Source organism: Glossina fuscipes, unplaced genomic scaffold (genome assembly GCF_014805625.2).
Source record: "Glossina fuscipes isolate IAEA_lab_2018 unplaced genomic scaffold, Yale_Gfus_2 1, whole genome shotgun sequence".
Lineage (NCBI taxonomy): Eukaryota > Metazoa > Arthropoda > Insecta > Diptera > Glossinidae > Glossina > Glossina fuscipes.
This window is the reverse complement of record NW_023998415.1, coordinates 17003273-17012226: the sequence shown is the minus strand read 5'-3', so window position 1 is coordinate 17012226 and position 8954 is coordinate 17003273.

Here is an 8954-nt window from a genome sequence, read left to right as displayed (position 1 = left end):
TCTTCCTATTTTCTTCCATATAAAATTAAATTCATTGACAACTTGTATGTTAGGATTGAATTGAGAGAAAAAATAACAAAAAAAAAAAAAAAAAAAAGAAAAAACCGCTTATAAGCACGATGACGTATTTCGGTTAAAGTTGTTCCTTAATAATAAGAAGAGGAGATGGATACGGGGAAAAAATGCTACAAACACAGAAAATCGGGCTGATATAATTTATACGCTCTACAAGTATAATGGCAACGAAATTTAGGTCAGGGATAATATAATATGTTGACCTTAACGACGGAGAGGTACTGTATACAACAGTGTTAAATTGTGTATAAGAATAACAGAACAGTTACGGTTACTACTGACGCTTATGTAGGTTCGACAGGGCAAAAATTAATGGAAAAGCTGCTCGCACAGCAGCGGTATAAAACACATGCAGCCGGTTTAATAGTTTTCTGGGATTCGAAAGAAATGTTTAAATATCAAAAGCTCCACCTAGCTCTAGTTATACATAAAATACAAATACCGCATCGAAATGTTTACACACATATACAATATATAAGAGATAAAATTGTGTCAGTGTGTGAAAAACAAAAAAAAAAAAAATTTCATTCAAAAATTGCAGAAATGTACGAGCAAACAAATATAAATATATATATATATATATATATATATATATATGTATATAAATATCTTTAAATACGTCATGTGTAGCCTTATTGAGGTGCAGACCACACTCGAAAAGGCCGCCTATTATCATGATGGAACACACACTAAAATGTGTGTACGATTTGCTATAAAAAATTATTTATTTATTCGTAATTACATATAGATGCGTGCGTTTGCAGTAAACTATTACATTAAAATCCTTATTAAAATTAATATACTAAACTCTGACGGCATTTATATATACTATTATTATTAACAGATATATTATTAATAAATTGACTTATGTATGCGTCCGAATAGCGCTGGAGATGATGATGATGATGATGATGATGATGAATGATTTCGGCTATTACAAGCTGTATGTATATACATAGTGAGCAACATTTCAACATTTTATTTATTAAAAGCATTACGCTTAAGCATATATACGCTTAATTTTAACCATGAAAACACTCACTCACGCCATTACCAACCCACATAATGCCAATTAAACAAAGCAATTTATTTTTTTATTTGGCGGTAACTTCAATATGAAACGGAATCGTTTCAGATAAGCTAAGTTAAATATAGAAAGTTGATATTACAATAGAAAATTATCCACTTGTAAATGCTTATGTATACATATTAAATATATAAATATTCATTAGGAATGGACGTCATTTGGATAAAAAAATTAATTCACTTCTCCTCTGGAATTATTTTTAAAGGAAAAGTATTAAGAGATTTATTCCTTTTTAAATTTTTTCTGCGAATTTTTTCTGCAAAATCGTTAAAGAAAAATCTACGAAAATCTTTATTTATCTATATCTTGTTTGTTAATTATACCCGCTACACCGAAAATGAGGCGCTATACTCATGTGGTCGTATCATAACGTTTGCAACAGCCGCAAGCAGAAAATGCTCTTGATCGGAGCGTGAAATTCTGAAACGATCGAGCCAAGTGTGTCTGTTTTCATGCGTGTGTTTCTTTGCTTTATTCGAAAGGAAACCCATTAGTAATTCATTTAAAACTTATTGCGTGCGATTGGTAGGATGAAATGAATGATGGTGAGGTTGTAAATCTCATCCTTGTTGTTGTTATCTTACTTAACAAGGACAACTAGTTCTTTGTAAATTATTTCGTAAATATCAGGCAAGCATTAAAAATATGATCAATGTAAGAGATATTTTATAATAGACATATTTATATCTTGAATTATCTATCCTTGCTTTGCTTTCTATATACTCATCTGTCCATCTGTCCATCTGTCCATCTGTCCATCTATGCGTTAAATGTGCAATCAGATGTCGATCTATCAACCGAATAACTTGCACGATTGCGGTACTTTACGATCCCCTCAAAATGTGAACAACACATACATATAAACTATTTAATATAATTATTTATCAAAGAAATTTTCAAGTGTAATGAAAAAAGCGGGGAAAAAAAAGCAGGACAAAAGGAATTTTGCAAATGTTATAAATAAATTTATATGAAATATTATTAAATGAACATAATTATTATTAATGTTTTTATTTAATCTCGATTCGATTTGCAATTAACTATTGTCAAGTAAATATATCTTTTACTTTGATAATATTTGCAAGTACCCGTAAAACGTAGGGTATATAAAAAATATATATATTTTATTATATTAGCAACAAAATCATTTTAGAAAATTTCTACAATTCTTATGTATTCAATTCATAACCCCAAAAGCAATGTTTTCTTTAATCTAATCGGCTTCACAGAATGTCGTCACAGTTCATTTGCCAAAAGGCGGAATTCGGCGAATATTTGCATCGAAGCAAATAAAAATGCAGATATGGCACAAAAGTGATGATTTATTAAAGTAGGTTTTCTACTTACACATATAGGCTGACGTTCCTCGGATAATACAGTAAAATTCGGAAACATGGTATAAATAACTTTTTCTTTTATTTAATTAAATTAAGTTCAAATTTAGATTCATATAAGTTCAGCTTAAATATAATAAAGAAATCTTTTTTATGTTATATCGTAGCCGTATTCGACGAGACTTTAAAATAACTCCCCTTAGTATGGGCGCTTTGGCATCTGTCGCATCAAAATTCGCTTCTAATCTTGATATCTTCAGATGATTCGAAAATTGAACTAAACTTGTTCACTATCATCGGTTGCAAAGATTGTGCATGTTTACAATGGCTTTGGCGTTCACTCTCGCCACACAACTCGCATTCGCACCTAGATATATGTACGCCACTTGTACAAGATAGACTCTCCTTTTATGATATCGATCGATTCAGAAAATGAGTCTAAATTAAATCTACTTTAATTTTAAGCCTGTCCGTCCGTCCTCGTTTCTTGTATTAAACGTACAAGTCGCAATTTTATACATATTTTAATTAAATATGATACACCTACGTGTTTTGACCCAAGCATGAACACTATTGAAAACGGTTTGAATTGGTTTACTTTTTCGACTACTTCCCCTGTAACGTCCGTCCTAGTTTGAAAAGTCGTTGTGTGGAAAAAAGATGAAAACTTTCAACATTTTTCAACAAAACTCATTATATAACAATCATTATTTCGTTATTCTAAATTATTATACAAAATTTGACTTGGGTGTGGCAATTGTTTGCACCCCCCTCTCATATAGGCAAACATTTCTACGAAATCGCTATCTTTGTATGAAGAAAAGGTTTTATTTTTCAATATTTCACTGTTAAAAAATGACGCACAACAGCAAGTTGTTAAAGAAATAAATCTTACCATATATGAACCACGTAGATATATTTTTTGAACATCATCGCATATAAGGATTTTTAGAAAATATGAACTCATGCATGCGCAAAAAGACCTAATTGTTAATAATTTATCGCGAAAATTTGTTCATGATAGTAATTCGACATTAAAATTAAGTGAATGAAATGTCAACCAAATATGTTTATCAGTTGGATCCCTCTCCATATAAGATTTCCCGTGAATAGTCAGGCCTTCCAATAAAGAAAATTCACGGTTAGGGAATTTGAATCACATAGGTCTATCTTTTACATCCAAACATTTGTAAGAGTTATTATGAAAAGCGGGCAAGAAAGGTTCACTTTTCGCGCTTAACCCGAACTTTTAAGAATGATCGGTAAAATCGAAAACTAGTCAGCTTTGCTAACTAAGGCAATCGGATCTGTCGTGTAGGGTTTTTGCGAATACGATTCAATCCAGCGAAATGCTTACTAGCCACCCTAAAACTAAAAACACCCAAAGTCTTCAATACATTCCACGTTATAAACTGATTTTTCAGTTCAGCTAAATAAACTTCAAAGGAACATAAACAACAGTAAAGTCGGTTATATTATTCCCCGTTCGCTACGTTCATCAGTCATTGCTACTCTTGAATGGCATTTATTTCAATTAGTAACTTGTTGTCTGTCTGAACAGTGCTTCGAGTTTGATTTCACTACTCAGAAAAGGAGCTTTTCTTTATAGCCACCGATCCGACATACAGAGACGTAAACACGCTTACAGGCAGCTCTATAGTTTTCAAGAGGACAAAGGAAAAGTATCTATAATTAAACTTAGTGTCTTAAACCAAGTTTTATGGGCCCAATTACCATTTACCAGCAGCCAAACAAAAATACAATATTTTATAAACATATATATATATATATATATATATATATGTCTCTCTCATTCATTCTAATCAAGAATATATAACATTTAAATAGATTTCAATAAATATTTCTATGGATTTGATAATTTGATTTTATGGCAGATGTTTACGGAGTTAAACGAATGAATGAATTGTAAAAAGAAAAAAACAAATCCAAAGACTTTTCAAATTCAAAAATTCATATTGAAAAACTCTAGTCTAATCCTATGTATACATCTCGAAAGTATCTGGAGAACATAACTTCAATACAGTGTTTAATTTGATTAAACCGAGAGTACACTAAGTATTTGATATATGTTTTTTAAAAAACAATGAAATCGCTAGATAGATAAACTTAGTTTGTTAGTGATCATCCCGTCTTAGTCTTAACAAATTATATTTTCTTTCGCGTAAATAAATTATAATAATAATAATAAGAAGAGATTAAAAATTTCATTCAGAAAACAAAAAAGCTTTTATTTACTTTTTTATACCGACTATAGTACCGCGAACATCAATTTGCGTCAATACGTTCAACGCGCCCTTTACAATGCAATGAAAATGATTTATGCTCTTCTCAATTTTAATACTTTAAAGTGTTAATTTACTTTTTCCGTTTTCTTTATGAGTTTTTTTAATTTTTTTTTTATTTTCTACTCATACAATATCCTGATATTTGCTTCATTTCATTCGTAAAAATATTTCAAAAGTTTTCATTTTTATTCGTTTATTTAGTATTTTTGTTCATTTCAATGCAAACAAAAAAAAAAAAAAAAAACTTTGTTCAAGCGAGCTTTTGTTTTTGTTAAGAACACATGTTCCGGTTGCATGAATAAGCTAACATAATATTGAAGACAAGGAAGGTCCTTGAATTTTTTGCAAAAAAAATGGTATGAGAAAATTGTTTAAGGAAAAAATGCCCAAAATAAACTTCACCATCATATATGAAACCTTCAAGAGTTTTGCTTGCGATTGCAAGCGCACCAGCATCCATAAAATTGTAGAGAAACGATATAAAAAAAACCTTGTTATTAACCAAAAGTTCATGAACTTTACTTTAACTGCAACGAGTAAATGGAAAGCACTCGATAACCAAAACGGGAGTTGCATTAAATACAACAGAAAACGCGCATCAACACAATAACCGGTTGTTGGTAAATTTTGTCCATCAATTATATGTAGATGCGTGCACCATATATATCCATACAAACACGCATATACATATATATATATATATATATATATATATATATATGTATTTACATATACATATATTTACATATACATGTTTAATAAATCCGTGAACGGTATAGTGCCGCAGCAATGTATAAATAAGAGTAAGTTCCACTTTTTTGTCGTTATGTGCAAACACACCCTACGTACAAAATATGAAAAGTTCAATGTACGTAAACTAGGTTAAAAATATGCTACAATGTTGTTCATATACTTGAATAACAGCTGCAACAGAAATAACAACAACAATATTAGAAGCTTGTATGCAGAATTTTTGCATTTAGGTAAACTATGACGTCATTAGTTTTGCTGACACTTATCCGTATAACCTCTCAGAACTGTACACAACGGATATTAAGTGGTGTAGTTTGCGGTTTTATCTCTCACTCTCTAACGTTTCCACCACCATATTCTGTATTCGTGACGATATGCTATTAAAATGTTGTCCTTTTTTTTTTTTTTTTTTATTTTTTTATTTTTATTTTAGTTTTTTTATACTTTCATACTTATGTTATTAAAAAAAGAAAATGGAAACAAAATTAAGCACAAGGTTATAAATTGTTATTGTTTTCATTTTTATTATTATTATTATTATTATTATTATTATTATTATTATTATTATTGTTATTATTATGTTTAGCATGTTCTTAGGATCTTAAAATAAACATAACATACACATACACACACACACACACACATACATACACGGGCACATACACACACGGGCACATACACACACGGGCACATACACGGGCACACACGCACACAAATACATCAATGCCAGAGGTATGAAACGAATATTTATGCGAATTTTAATCTTCTCAACGGTAAGTTTCATTAAAGATAATAAGAGATAATGAGTTTCTAAGCAAAGCCTCTCTAAAATACTAAAATAATAATAATTAATTCTCCGGAATGGCGTAGTCGGCTAACACTATGCGTTACTAGAGGAGTAATAAAAATGTCCTCTTTATAATTTACTACTACATACTATCTGTCAACAACAACAACAATAACAAGGAGAGACTGTTCTATGTTTGCTTTTAATTAGCGATAAATTTTATTTCATGCATTTTGCTTGAATTCATTCAAATTAAATTGTTCAGTCATTGCAATCTTACAATACTCTGATATAATCAATAGAGTCCCAGCGAAGTGTCTATCCACCCGTTTACACATAAATGTAACTTAACTATATATCTATTATTGAGGATTGATTTCGCCAAACGATGAAAATTGAATTTTGAAATTTTCACGCAAAAAGTCAAAAGGAAAATCTTACTCAGTTTCATAGAGAGCTTTTGCAATAAGATCATACTTATCAATCACCTATCAATCTTAACGTGACAATTGTCTCGATTTCTTCTGGCATTTCATGCAAGTGGATTAAGTACTCTTTCGGATGATGACCTTTACAAATTATGCAAACCTTTTATCATAATTCCTCTTCAGTTCATATAGAAAATTGATTATCGTCCTTCATATCCTAGCTCTTATATATGGACAATTGAAAGTCTTTTCGACAAGTTCGTCATGCCGCATACGCTTAACAATGTCTTCGTATCAGTAAAGCACACATAGCTGACAAATACCGTAGATGTTAATGAGAAGGAGAATTTTTGTCGCAACAAAGACTTTAATATGGTTGTGCACTAAACATCGTCTTCACCACGTTACGAATCCTATTGAATATAAATTGAATCTGGAAATCTTTTAGAAATTTTTTCGCTTTCAAGTTTTTCTGTATTTGCAGGCGATGGGAACCTTTGTAGAATATGATGTTTTTACGAACCATAAACATTTACACATGACTTTGCCGTCTTATATGACAACAATCGCTACATAATAGTCATTTAATACATTAACACTTTGCACACGTGTTTTTTTTTTCTTTTTTTTTTTTTTTTTTGGATATACCTTTCAAATAATGTAAGCGTTGATGCGAAGAAGTGTAAAGCGGTAAAATTGTTATGCTATGTTTATACTATATAGACCTCTATACCCCATATAAGCGTTACATATAGCAACAAAATCTGTATAAGTCTTATTTATATATACCAACAAAATTTGTTCTTTTTTTTATTTTTATTTATTTATTTTTTTTTATTTTTTTTTTTTTTTTTTTTTTTATATTTTACTACGAAAACAAAAGACGAATTGTATTGACTTTTTGATCTTGGCTTTGATCCACTATAAATTGTTATAAATTGTTTTTATTGAATAACACCTATATGAATATTATCAAAATGCACCGGTTCGCAACGCACTTGGGGCATGACCAAGGGAAAGAAAGCATGACAAAGTAGTCGCCTATAACAAGGAACTTTAGGAAACGTTCCTCAAATCATTAAAATGAAGCGGGAATAAAAAAATTTATTAATAATCTTACTAATAAGTGGGAAAATATTAGTTTGGGGAAAAAGAAATCCATTATTTTTTCGGTAGATGGCTGCACTGATAGATTTCTCGTAAAGTATCGATCAAACAATTTCATATTTATGCTCGTTGGAAAGTTTCGTTTCGCAGTAAAAAAAATTCTTTTGCTGTTTTTTGTTTGGTGCATTCAGTTGTGAGTTACAGCGTGTCAAAAATGGAAGTGAACAAAGAGAAAATTCGATACATTTTACAGTTTTTCTTTGACAAAGGCGAAAATGCAAGCCAGGCGGTTAAAATTGTGAATGGTGTTTATGGTTCCGATACTGTAACAGCCAATTATGTGGACCTCGCACAGGTAGGCCGGTCGTCGAAAATGTCGATAAAATCGGAGAAATGATCGAAGTTGACCGGCATGTTAGCAGTCGTAACATCGCCCAGGAGCTAAAAATCGACCATAAAACAGTTTTAAACCATTTACACATAGCTGGATTCAAAAAGAAGCTCGTTGTTTGGGTGCCACACCAATTAACAGAAAAAAACATGATGGATCGAATTTCCATCTGCGAAGCCTTGGCCAAACGGAATGAGATAGACCCATTTCTTAAACGGATGGTGACTGGAGATGAGAAATGGATCACATACGATAACCCTATGTGAAAACGATCGTGGTCGAAGAGCGGTGAAGCACCTCAAACGGCCAGGAAGGTTTTGCTATGCATTTGGTGGGCCTGGAAGGGGATTATTTATTATGAGTTGCTTCCATATGGCCAAACGCTAAATTCTGATCTCTACTGTCAACAACTGAACTATTTGAAGATAGCGATTGACCAGAAACGGCCAGAATGGGCCAACAGGAGAGGTGTCGTGTTCCACCAGGACAACGCTAGGCCACACACATCTACAGTGACTCGCCAGAAACTTCGGGAGCTTGTTTGGGAAGTTTTAATGCATCCGCCATACAGTCCGGACTTGACACCAAGCGTTTATCATCTTTTTCTTGCATTGCAAAATTTCTTTAATGATAAAAAATTGGAATCTAGGGAGGATTGTGAAAATCGACTACTAGAGTTTTTTGCA